Consider the following 14402-nt stretch of genomic DNA (forward strand, 5'->3'; position numbering starts at 1 on the left):
GCTGCCAGCGTCGTCCCAAGCGCCGCCACCTCCCTCCCCTGCTCGGCCTCCCTCCCCTCCCTCGCTGCACCTCCCACTACACATCCCTCCTCCTCCTCCGGTCCCCCTCTGCCCCTTCCCCCGCTCCGTCGTCGGTGCCGTCCCGAGGAACTTCACGTGGCCGGCGGCGATCATGGTTATTATATTAACATGTTAACTCTTAGGGTTAACATGTTAACTCTTACGGTTAACATGTTAACTCTTAATAGTTAATATGTTATTTGTAAGAGTTAACATGTTAACCGTAAGAGTTAACATGTTAACCGTAAGAGTTAATATATTAACCGTAAAATTTAACATGTTAGCCCTAAGAGTTAACATGTTAACCGTAAGAGTTAACATCCGCTGGCATGAGAAAGATGAGGGTAAAATTAGGATTTAAGCCAGTTGGCATGTTTAATCATGAGCTGGTATGTCTAATCATCTGCTGACATGAGCTGGAATCATGATGGAGGGGCCTGAACACAATTTTTTAAAAAAACAAGGGGCTGCAGCACATTTAAAAAATATGGGGGGCTGTAGCACATTGAAAGTTGGATTTTGGGGCCTAGAAGCAATTTTTCCTTACTTAAATACTCTAAAATATTTTAAACTTGTACTTATATCTAAATTTTAAAAAACTTGCACTTAAGTACCGCTAGTTATGTAAACTTAAGGGTAATTTAAGTGCAAGTTTTAAAATACTAAGGGTATTTAAGTGTTAGGTTTAAAATTTTTAGGTATACAAGTGCTATAAAAGATAAATGAGGGTTATATTTGACCGTTTTAAAATCTTTAGAGTACATAAGTGCTACCGAAAATAAATAAGAGTATATAAGCGCAACATAAGAGAAACTATAAGGTATCTAAGTGCAATTAATCCTTCCGAATTAGTCCCTGTAATTATCAACTTTTGATTTGAGAAGAATATCGAAGAATATCTTACCTAATGATTTTTTTTTTTTTTTGCTAATGGATTTTGGCAGTTATAACCCTCTATTTAAGTTTACTCTTTCGCCAATCCATATTTTAGCAATGGTGTTGTTGCTCGTCGCAAAATCATCATGTATTGTTAGTGACTAAAGTGAGGGTAGAGTGAAATTCACCATGGGTGGTTAATAACTAATTAGATCCGAGTTAGCAATTTAGATGGAGTAATGGTAGAGGGACTAATTTGAAATAACTAATAAGATTTGATTGAATAAATTAGATTTGAGGGATTAATTCATAATATTAATTATATAAGGGACCAGTTTTGAAGGGGGGAAAAATCTAGACTTTATTATTGGAGATAGGCTGGTAGAGGGAGGGGGGGTGCTTTATAAATTTAACCTTGGAAGGGGGTTTATGCCAGGGATATGCTGACAGTGACCGGTGATTGCTTGGAATTGTATCAAAGTGACGATTTGCCGCCCGACGAAGACTGTTCACCAATCAAATAAAAGGACCAATCAAATTTAAAAGCCTTTATAGAATGGAAAAATTGCATGAAACGTGTACTTCCAGCTTATGTTCGATGTTTTTTTCATGGGAATAAATTAACAGATAAAAAAACGCTTTTTCTTTGAATTACTCTTGTTCTTAAACTTGTAACATCTCATACTTCACTTCTATCTTTTTTTTTATATATATAACTAGCATTTCAACTCCGGGTAAGCACGATCATTTTCCCATAATTTAATGTATATATCACTCTTTGATAATAACAAAGACTTGTATGCATCATCTATTATACCTATCATAGTTATTTTCCATATTCTTAATTTAGTTTATCGTTTATTGAAATATATATATTAGTTAAGTAAATAATTTAATTAAAGATATATCATAAATTATCTTAATTAGCTAAGTAGATAAGTGAATTAGATATTTCTGCAATCAATAGAAAATATAATTTTTAAGCAAAAAATTTATTTGAATTATTATGCCCATCAATTTCCCGTTAAGACATGTTACAACTTTACTAATTAACATGTAGGATTAGTATTTATATATAAAATAAATTCAAAAAAGACAAATAATAAAAAAATAAACAAAAAGTAAAATGCTAACCTACTGAGAATTCATATCAAGAGAAGAGCCCTCAGGATGTAATTGCAAAACATATTCTCAATTCTAAAAATAGAAAAAACAACAATTTAGAAATAGAATAAATACAGATGCTCATTAGGTAGATATTAATTAATAATTAAAATTAAAATTTAGAAGAATAAAAAAAATCATAGGGATGAACCTAATTAATTGAAATTGATGAGAAAAGCTTCTTACTCGAAATCTTCTTAACTGCAAAATAAAAAAATTGGATAGTAGTTAATCTAAGTAAACTCTAAAAAATTTAGCTTTTTGAAATAAAATAAATAAAGAAGTCATATGTAAAATGGTTATCAAACTGAGGATGATCTAAATCTTTAATATTTTATCCGCTTTATTGTGCCCATCAATTTTACATTAGAACTTGTTACAACTTTACTCGATTAAAATGCAAGATTTATTTTAGTATAAAGGCTTTAAAAAAGAAAAATAATAATAAGTAAAGAAAATGAAAATTCTTACCCACAGGTGAAATCAAGAATAGAGAACTCCGCGGTTCTAAAACACATTTCGTCAATCCTAAAAAGACAAAATAAACAAATTAGAGCACAATGAAATATTTAGAGAAAAAATGATACGGGTGTATCTTCTTCCTTACTTCGGGAGCTTAGCGATCCTCATGGGAGCTTAAGGATAGATGATTCTCATGGTATCTTGAGAATAGAGATGTGAACGAAGTCGTTGAAGGTGACAACATCGAAGAGTACAAGAAAAACTACAGGAAAGTCTCTGGACTTCCAGCAGTCGATCGCACATGACTCTGCGGTCGACCGCGAACGTGCACAGATTAGGGAAAGTATCTGGACTTTTTGCGGTTGACCGCGACGAACTCCACGGTCGACCGCCAAACCCTGTAGTCGATACTGAGTTTCGGTCGTTTGCCACTGTCGACCGCTATGGGTTCTGCAGTCGATCGCAATGCGATTTTGGGCATGGGTTTAGTTTCCTGCACTGTTTAGATTTTTCTGTTTGATTTAAATAGAAACACGATTTTTCTAAGGTTATCTATCCAGAGTGTAATCAGAAACGAGATCAGGGAGTTTGTTTTTTGATCTAGAGAGATTGTGAGAGAGATTTGTAATTTATTATTTCTCATAATCTAGATAAGATATTTTCCTTCGTCCAACTCAATTCTTTGTGTGTTTTCTATTATCTTCTTCACAACCCACTCTTGATAATTCCGTGATCAAGGGTGCTCGTCATATGACTCGTATCAAGTTAGTATCAGAGCGATTAGATCCTATGAAGGGGGATCCTGTGTATGGTCCTTACTCGATCGCAATACAAGAAGCTAGGTGGATCCTTATTTCTTTGGAAGGAGTTCAGAGATTAAGGAAGAAGAAGATAACTGAAGGGGATAGTCCAGCAAGACTAGATACATTAGAGAAACACATGGAGACATGGGTTCGACTCTCAAATAGCTCATCAATCTTTTCCAAGGGAAGGATAAAAAGAAGGAATCTTTTTCAAAAAGCAAGAAGAGACTTGTAGAGTCCGATGATGAAGGCGAGGAATCTGATTCTGAAGAGGAGGCCGAAATTGTCAAGACTGTTCCGCATCAAAGGGGTAAAGGTTCTTACCATAATTTAAAAATAGACTTCAAGGTGGAGATTCCTGTTTATGATAGGAGTGTCAACGTCGAGAGGCTCGATGATTGGATCGAGCGGATGGAGACCTATTTTACCCTCTACGGATATTCATCCAAGGAAAAACTCGTGTTCATGACTTTGAAGCTTTCGGGGCATACATTGACATGGTGGAAATCCTATTGCAAGCAGGAAAGAAAGACGGTGTCGTGAAACAAGTTGAAGGAACTACTGAGGAAGCAGTTCTACACGGTGGGGTTCCTCAAGGAGCTTTGGTACAAGTGGTACGGATTACGCCAAAGGTTCAACCAAACCGTTCAAGAGTATACGATGAAATTCCAGCAGCATGAGATGGTCCTCAACATCGCAACGGAGGAATATTCTATTTTTATGAAGTATATGGCAGGTCTGAATGAATATATTCAAAAGGAGATGAAGCTGTTCATAGTCGAGTCCATTGCAGAAGCAAGTGTGAAGGCTATTGACATAGAGGCTAGGCAAAAGAAGGTCAATGAGGCGTAGGGGGGCTCCAAACAAACGGGAGGCAAGTCTAGTAGCTCTCAACCGAAGAAAGAGAAGAAGAAGGGTGATTTAGGGAAGACAAGATTGACATGTAATTACTACAAACAGACGGGACATGTAGCTGATCGTTGCTGGGAGAAGTACCCTCATATGAAGCCGAAGGGGTTGAAGAAAAAGGAGGAGAAGAAAACATACGTGGTAGCATAAGGTCCGAAGGAAGTTCCCAGGATGATAGAACCCAATAGCAGTCTTAACCTTATGGCGGGGAAGCAGGCCACGACAGAGGACGAAGACCTGATGGAGCAACTCTTTGTTTTGAAGTTGTAGGTCAAGTCCAGCTTGGTTAATTCCATAGTGGATCCAGGGAGTTAGAAGAATTTGATATCCGAGGCCTTGGTTCAGAAGCTGGGATTGAAGACAGTCAAACATCTGAAACCTTATCCTTTAGGGTGGACTCAGTAGGAGGCAGGATTGAGTGTGGTCAACTAATATACTTTCAGACTTACACTCCACGAGTCGTATATTGACGAGGTCACATGTGATGTCGTTCCGTTGGATGTTTGTCAAGTGATAATGGGCAATCCTTATTTATGGGATAGATACGCAGTTTACGATAGGAGGGCCCAAAAGTATAAGTTCACCAAGGATGATGATCAATTCATATTTCGTTCAGCATCTCTTCCACAGGAGACGAGTTTGGTGACGGTGACTCAGGAAAATAAGCTAGTGAATGTGAGCAAAAAGTTTGTATTGTTATTCATTAGGCCTTATGAGGAGCAGCTGAGTAGGGTGTGGTTGACTACCTTGAGCAAGCTTCAGAAGGGAGATCTTGACAGGTTGAAGGCCAAGTACGCGAACTTATTTTTAGAGATCACGGGACTACCACCACGACAGAGTGTGGAGCATGAGATTATGTTGACTGACGAGAGTTCCTTGCCGAATATATGTCTATACCGCACATCTATACAGGAGTCTGAGGAGATCAAGAGGCAGGTTCAGGAGCTTTTAAAGACAGGAGTGATTGTGCCGAGTTGTTCACCCTACGGGTCTCCAGTATTGTTGGTGCCCAAAAAGGATGGAGGATGACGCATGTGCACGGATTACCGGACGCTCAACAAGATAACCATCAAGAATCGCTACCCATTATCTCGGATTGATGATCTTATGGACCAATCGGAGGGAGCGAGGTTCTTTACAAAGTTGTATTTGAAGTCTGGTTACCATCAGGTGAGGATTCGGGAGGATGACACTTGGAAGACTATGTTCAAGACTAAGCAGGGCCTGTTCGAGTGGTTGGTGATGTCGTTTGGATTATGCAACGCTTCGGCTATCTTTATGAGACTTATGAATGATTTGTTACGACCTTTTATAGAGGATTTTGTGATAGTTTACCTCGATGATATCTTGGTGTACAGCAATACCTCGGAGGAGCATCTTGTTCATATTAAGAAGGTGCTTGAAGTGTTATAGAATGGACAGCTGAAGCTCAATGGGAAAAAGTGTGAATTTTAGAAGGACGAGTTGGTGTATCTCGGTTTTATCATGGGAAAGGGCCAGCGGATGATAGATCCAATTAAGGTAGCGGTGATCACAAAGTGGCCGACACCTAGGACAGTAACGGAGGTGAGAAGCTTCATGGGAGCTTGCCAGTATTTGTGCAAGTTCATTCGATATTTTTTGACTTATACGACACCTTTGCATGACCTTACGAAGGCGAATGTTCAGTTTGGATTTTGGGCATGGGTTTAGTTTCCTGCACTGTTTAGATTTTTCTGTTTGATTTAAATAGAAACACGATTTTTCTAAGGTTATCTATCCAGAGTGTAATCAGAAACGAGATCAGGGAGTTTGTTTTTTGATCTAGAGAGATTGTGAGAGAGATTTGTAATTTATTATTTCTCATAATCTAGATAAGATATTTTCCTTCGTCCAACTCAATTCTTTGTGTGTTTTCTATTATCTTCTTCACAACCCACTCTTGATAATTCCGTGATCAAGGGTGCTCGTCATATGACTCGTATCAAGTTAGTATCAGAGCGATTAGATCCTATGAAGGGGGATCCTGTGTATGGTCCTTACTCGATCGCAATACAAGAAGCTAGGTGGATCCTTATTTCTTTGGAAGGAGTTCAGAGATTAAGGAAGAAGAAGATAACTGAAGGGGATAGTCCAGCAAGACTAGATACATTAGAGAAACACATGGAGACATGGGTTCGACTCTCAAATAGCTCATCAATCTTTTCCAAGGGAAGGATAAAAAGAAGGAATCTTTTTCAAAAAGCAAGAAGAGACTTGTAGAGTCCGATGATGAAGGCGAGGAATCTGATTCTGAAGAGGAGGCCGAAATTGTCAAGACTGTTCCGCATCAAAGGGGTAAAGGTTCTTACCATAATTTAAAAATAGACTTCAAGGTGGAGATTCCTGTTTATGATAGGAGTGTCAACGTCGAGAGGCTCGATGATTGGATCGAGCGGATGGAGACCTATTTTACCCTCTACGGATATTCATCCAAGGAAAAACTCGTGTTCATGACTTTGAAGCTTTCGGGGCATACATTGACATGGTGGAAATCCTATTGCAAGCAGGAAAGAAAGACGGTGTCGTGAAACAAGTTGAAGGAACTACTGAGGAAGCAGTTCTACACGGTGGGGTTCCTCAAGGAGCTTTGGTACAAGTGGTACGGATTACGCCAAAGGTTCAACCAAACCGTTCAAGAGTATACGATGAAATTCCAGCAGCATGAGATGGTCCTCAACATCGCAACGGAGGAATATTCTATTTTTATGAAGTATATGGCAGGTCTGAATGAATATATTCAAAAGGAGATGAAGCTGTTCATAGTCGAGTCCATTGCAGAAGCAAGTGTGAAGGCTATTGACATAGAGGCTAGGCAAAAGAAGGTCAATGAGGCGTAGGGGGGCTCCAAACAAACGGGAGGCAAGTCTAGTAGCTCTCAACCGAAGAAAGAGAAGAAGAAGGGTGATTTAGGGAAGACAAGATTGACATGTAATTACTACAAACAGACGGGACATGTAGCTGATCGTTGCTGGGAGAAGTACCCTCATATGAAGCCGAAGGGGTTGAAGAAAAAGGAGGAGAAGAAAACATACGTGGTAGCATAAGGTCCGAAGGAAGTTCCCAGGATGATAGAACCCAATAGCAGTCTTAACCTTATGGCGGGGAAGCAGGCCACGACAGAGGACGAAGACCTGATGGAGCAACTCTTTGTTTTGAAGTTGTAGGTCAAGTCCAGCTTGGTTAATTCCATAGTGGATCCAGGGAGTTAGAAGAATTTGATATCCGAGGCCTTGGTTCAGAAGCTGGGATTGAAGACAGTCAAACATCTGAAACCTTATCCTTTAGGGTGGACTCAGTAGGAGGCAGGATTGAGTGTGGTCAACTAATATACTTTCAGACTTACACTCCACGAGTCGTATATTGACGAGGTCACATGTGATGTCGTTCCGTTGGATGTTTGTCAAGTGATAATGGGCAATCCTTATTTATGGGATAGATACGCAGTTTACGATAGGAGGGCCCAAAAGTATAAGTTCACCAAGGATGATGATCAATTCATATTTCGTTCAGCATCTCTTCCACAGGAGACGAGTTTGGTGACGGTGACTCAGGAAAATAAGCTAGTGAATGTGAGCAAAAAGTTTGTATTGTTATTCATTAGGCCTTATGAGGAGCAGCTGAGTAGGGTGTGGTTGACTACCTTGAGCAAGCTTCAGAAGGGAGATCTTGACAGGTTGAAGGCCAAGTACGCGAACTTATTTTTAGAGATCACGGGACTACCACCACGACAGAGTGTGGAGCATGAGATTATGTTGACTGACGAGAGTTCCTTGCCGAAGAACCCAATAGCAGTCTTAACCTTATGGCGGGGAAGCAGGCCACGACAGAGGACGAAGACCTGATGGAGCAACTCTTTGTTTTGAAGTTGTAGGTCAAGTCCAGCTTGGTTAATTCCATAGTGGATCCAGGGAGTTAGAAGAATTTGATATCCGAGGCCTTGGTTCAGAAGCTGGGATTGAAGACAGTCAAACATCTGAAACCTTATCCTTTAGGGTGGACTCAGTAGGAGGCAGGATTGAGTGTGGTCAACTAATATACTTTCAGACTTACACTCCACGAGTCGTATATTGACGAGGTCACATGTGATGTCGTTCCGTTGGATGTTTGTCAAGTGATAATGGGCAATCCTTATTTATGGGATAGATACGCAGTTTACGATAGGAGGGCCCAAAAGTATAAGTTCACCAAGGATGATGATCAATTCATATTTCGTTCAGCATCTCTTCCACAGGAGACGAGTTTGGTGACGGTGACTCAGGAAAATAAGCTAGTGAATGTGAGCAAAAAGTTTGTATTGTTATTCATTAGGCCTTATGAGGAGCAGCTGAGTAGGGTGTGGTTGACTACCTTGAGCAAGCTTCAGAAGGGAGATCTTGACAGGTTGAAGGCCAAGTACGCGAACTTATTTTTAGAGATCACGGGACTACCACCACGACAGAGTGTGGAGCATGAGATTATGTTGACTGACGAGAGTTCCTTGCCGAATATATGTCTATACCGCACATCTATACAGGAGTCTGAGGAGATCAAGAGGCAGGTTCAGGAGCTTTTAAAGACAGGAGTGATTGTGCCGAGTTGTTCACCCTACGGGTCTCCAGTATTGTTGGTGCCCAAAAAGGATGGAGGATGACGCATGTGCACGGATTACCGGACGCTCAACAAGATAACCATCAAGAATCGCTACCCATTATCTCGGATTGATGATCTTATGGACCAATCGGAGGGAGCGAGGTTCTTTACAAAGTTGTATTTGAAGTCTGGTTACCATCAGGTGAGGATTCGGGAGGATGACACTTGGAAGACTATGTTCAAGACTAAGCAGGGCCTGTTCGAGTGGTTGGTGATGTCGTTTGGATTATGCAACGCTTCGGCTATCTTTATGAGACTTATGAATGATTTGTTACGACCTTTTATAGAGGATTTTGTGATAGTTTACCTCGATGATATCTTGGTGTACAGCAATACCTCGGAGGAGCATCTTGTTCATATTAAGAAGGTGCTTGAAGTGTTATAGAATGGACAGCTGAAGCTCAATGGGAAAAAGTGTGAATTTTAGAAGGACGAGTTGGTGTATCTCGGTTTTATCATGGGAAAGGGCCAGCGGATGATAGATCCAATTAAGGTAGCGGTGATCACAAAGTGGCCGACACCTAGGACAGTAACGGAGGTGAGAAGCTTCATGGGAGCTTGCCAGTATTTGTGCAAGTTCATTCGATATTTTTTGACTTATACGACACCTTTGCATGACCTTACGAAGGCGAATGTTCAGTTTGATTGGGGAAGGACGCATGAGGAAGCTTTTTAGTTACTAAAGAGGAAGATCTCGGAGGCACCAGTTTTGGCAATACCAAATTTGCAGAGAACCTTCAAGGTAGAGACCGACGCTTCTAGTTATGCTATGGGCGATGTGTTAATTCAGGATGGAAAGCCGGTGGAGTACCATTCAGAGATGTTCATGGGTTCTATTCAAAACTACCCTACCTACGACAAGGAGTTTTATGCACTTTATCAGGCGATTAAGTATTAGCGGGTGTATTTGTTAGGAAAGGAGGTGGTTGTGCACTCGGATCACAAGCCATTAGAATTTTTACATACCCAGATGAAGCTGCAGCAGGCACGACACGTGAAGTGGATGTCCTATTTGATGGCGTTCAACATCATCATTAGGTACAAGAAGAGATGACGAACACATTAGCCGATATGTTATCTCGTCCACCAGTGAGGGCTCTCTTGGTGGCGACACACATTCAACTCTTGGTTTTTTTGGAGTATGTACAGATGTACACATCCAGTAAAGACTTCAGAAGTATGTTCGAGCAGGCGAAGGCTGGTCGAAGAGGGGGGTATGAGATTAGTAGAGATGGTTTATTGTATCATGGGACATCGCTTTGCATTTTGGAGGATGGTGACCGATTGCAGTGGATTCGAGAAGCACATACATCATGTGTGCAAAGTCACTTTAGGATTCAGAAGACGCATCTCAATCTTCGGCATCATATCTTTTGGTCAAAAATGTTGGAGGACGTCACTAAGTATGTTGGAGGGTGTAAGTTATGTTGCATATCAAATCATTCTAATAGGAAACAAGGATTGTATCTACCATTGCCGGTACCTTCGAGACCGTGAGAGAGTATTTCTATGGATTTCTTAGGAGGATTGCCAACGACGAAGCGCGGGCATGATTATTTGTTCGTTGTGGTGGACCGGTTCAACAAGATGGTGATCTTGATTCCTTGTAAGAAGACCATGACGGGAGCAGGTGCGACGTAATTATTCTTTAAGCATGTGTGGAAGCACTTTGGGTTGCCGAATTCAATTATTTTGAATCGAGATAGCTGGTTTCTCGGGCACTTTTGGGATTCTTTGTGGAGCTTGATGGACACTAGGTTAAAGAAGAGCACGACCTTTCATCCACAAACAGACGGACAAACAGAAGTAGTTAATCAGACTATGGTACACATGTTAAGAGGATACAATTCTAGACATCCCAAGACTTGGGATGAGAGCTTACCATATCTTCAGTTTACATTTAATCGGGCTATTCATGGATCTTCGGGGAAGTTACTATTTGAGACTTGTTATGGATTTTTACCTCCTAGTTTGTTCGATCTTGTGTTTTCTAGTGAAGCTATGACCGACGGTAAGGAAGGGAGTGAAAGACAACGAGCTTAGCGATTTATGGAGAAGATTGCACATATTCATGCTACGGTGGAAGCTCAATTGAAGAAATCACAGGCTAAGTACAAGGCAAAACATGATCAACATCGAGTTCCTTATAATTTTGGTAAATGTGATATGGTGCGGCTGAAGTTGAGTAAGGACCGGCTAAAGGGAGAAGGGAAGAAGTTGAAGCTTATATGATATAGTCCGTTTCGGGTTCTTAATCAAATTGGTGACAACACCTTCAAGCTGGATTTGCTACCTTACCTAGGCATGTATTCGGTGATCAACACCGAGTATTTAAAGTTGTTTGAACCTCCATTGTTGGATGATGAAGATGATGACAAGATAATCTTATCGCATGTTGACGACTTGTGGTTTGATAGAGAAGAACCGCTCAAAGAAGATTGCATTTTGGAGCGGAAGGTGACTACGACGAGACGCGAGATGAAGGAGTTAATTTTGATTGTACGTCAAGGTCAAGTTTCTAGCAAAGCCAAGTGGTTCAATAGAGAAAAAGGGGATCGCGAGTTCCATCAGCTACAGTTCTAACTTGAACGGGACTTCAAGTTCCTAAAGGGGGAGCCATGATACGGGTGTATCTTCTTCCTTAGTTCGGGAGCTTAACGATCCTCATGGGAGCTTGAGGATAGATGATTCTCATGGTATCTTAAGAATAGATATGTGAACAAAATCGTTGAAGGAGGCAACATCGAAGAGTATAGGAAAAACTATAGGAAAGTCTCTACACTTCCAGCGGTCGATCGCACATGACTCCGCGGTCGACCGCGAACGTGCACAGATCAGGAAAAGTCTCTGTACTTTTTGCGGTCGACCACGATGAACTCCACGGTCGATCGCTAAACTCTGTAGTCGATATAGAGTTTCGATCGTTTACCACGGTCGACCGCTATGGGTTCTGCGGTCGAGCGCGATGCAGTTTTGGGCATGGGCTTGGTTTCCTGCATTGTTTAGGTTTTCTATTTGATTTAAATAGAAACACGATTTTTCTAGGGTTATCTATCTAGATTGTAATCAGAAATGAGATCAGGGAGTTTGTTCTTTGATCTAGAGAGATTATGAGAGAGAGATTTATAATTTATTATTTCTCATAATCTAGAGAAGGTATTTTTCTTCGCCCAACTCAATTCTTTGTGTGTTTTCTATTGTCTTCTTCACAACCCACTCTTGATAATTTCACGATCAAGGGTGCTCGTCAGGTGACTCGTATCAAAAAATTAGAATAAAGAAAAATATATATAAACCTAATAAAAGAAAAAAATTAGAATCAAGTTCTACTTCTGATTGGAAAATAAAACTATAGTAGTACGATTATCCTAAATTAAAGACAACTAATTTACCACAATTCACCAAACTCATACAAAAAGGTCACCGAACAAAATCAAGAATGAAACCCTAATTAAGTAAAATCAAGAAAAACCTAGAAATTTCAACAAGTACTCACTAGTAAAAAAAGGGGCAAGGGTGATGGGGGTATTGATGACGGGTCAAAGACTCATCACCAATGTTCACCATTGAGTGGCCCACACAAACTAACAAAACCCTAGCACTGAGTTTGGATAGAGTTTTTCAGGAGGGGAGGAGGAGGGTGAGAGAGGTTTACAATGCTATCACTCCTAACATTGTATTTGTTTACACTTTTTAGTTAGCAAAGGAATGAGAGAGGAGGGATAAAAATTAGAAAATTAAGCCACTTTCTCAACCCTCCAAAAGTGGATGGAATGGGAGGGGAGGGGAAGTGTTTCAATTGCAATATTCTTGAAATTCCAATATTATCCTATATGAGTAAACCAAAAGGCATTATTTCTTATTTTATTAAAAGGGTATACTGGTTAAATAGCTCACCTTCCCTTCCCATCCCCTACTCTAAACAAACACATATTATAATGTACCCTTCCATCGTCTTATCATATATTCAAACACAAATGAATACATTCCACCCTTTTCCTTTCCACTCCGTCCCCTTGGGTTTAAGTCGATCACCCTAGACCCTCGCTCGCCTTGTTCGTCACTGCCTTGCCCTGCCTTGCCCCTCACTGCCATTATTGCCTTGCTGTCGCCTAGCCATTGCTACCTTGCTGCTTTTGCCTTGTTGTTGCCTCGCCATTGCAAGTCTCAACCACCGCCACATCCCCACCATCGTTTTTGGTTGCAACCCTATCGTTAGGCAACCTCATTCCCGCTATCTCCTCCTCTCTTGAAAACCCTAGACTTTGTCGAATTGCCATCGCCACCTTCTCGTCACTATATCGCTAGCCAACTAAATCCACCTCACCTCCTCCTTCATCATCTTCAGTAAGTTTTTTTATATTTGTAGGCATATAAAATTGCTTATAGGTCCCTTAACACGGCTCAACACGAACTAATGAACCATCGGGCGACGTATCTAAGCACGAACGTCAGTCCACAACACCGAAGCCAAGTGACATGCAACGAAGCGGATTAACAAGGCTACGAAGCTGACGAACCGCACGTGAACGACGGAATGAATCCACTCGCGCGCGGAATCAAACCAACGGTCCAGAGAGTCAACGAGTCATCCAACCATATAACGGATTCGAACTCAGACACCAAAGCCGATTTACTGCCTAATCGGGATCCAGACTTCCAAATCAGGAATCAAGTCAACGAATCGATTTCAGACCAATCAACCGCATAACCGAATCACGGACGAAGCGGATACAAGGACCGAAACAACCGAACGACGGACGCAAAGCCCGGAGTGGCTCGGCCAAAGCCGAGCCACCTCAGGGTAGCTCGGCCAAGGCCGAGCCACCCTAGGGGGAGCCGAGCCACCCTGAGGTGGCCGCCCAGATCTGTGCCAAATGCACAGATCTGGTTGCCTATAAATAGGCGAGGTCATTCATCATTTTGGAGGACTTTTGGAAGAACTTTTGGAGAGCCGAAACTCTGCCGGATTGAGACCTCATCTTGGAGTTTTTTTGAAGGCTTGGACTTGGACGTCCAGATCCGATTCTTGGCGAGCACCCGCATCACAAAAGGCAGGAGTTCGAGGGGATCGAGATCTCAGATCTACGTTGTTACACTCCGGATCAAAGCTTGGTCTTTGATCCCGAGATTCGAGCGATTGTTTCCTTGGTGAAATAATCCCTCCGGCTATTATTTCCTTGGTGAAATAATACCCGTTATACTGCGTAGATCTGCTCGGATCTAGATCGCGCGGTGGTCCACGGCAAACAACCCCGGCGCAGGCAAACAACCCACCAAAGCGAGCGACCGCAAAACAGGAGCTCGCGATCTGTTCGACAAAAGAGAAAGAGTTGTAATTTTCTTTATTTATTTTTTGATTTTCATTGTAACCGAATCTAAAAAAAGACCGGATCTTTTGTAATCGAAAAACTGTTATTCAAGATAGCAATGGAATCAATGAAGAAAACAACGATTTTTCCCGCGAACAATATATAC

This window comes from Asparagus officinalis, unplaced genomic scaffold, assembly GCF_001876935.1.
Source record: "Asparagus officinalis unplaced genomic scaffold, Aspof.V1 AsparagusV1_Un11, whole genome shotgun sequence".
Lineage (NCBI taxonomy): Eukaryota > Viridiplantae > Streptophyta > Magnoliopsida > Asparagales > Asparagaceae > Asparagus > Asparagus officinalis.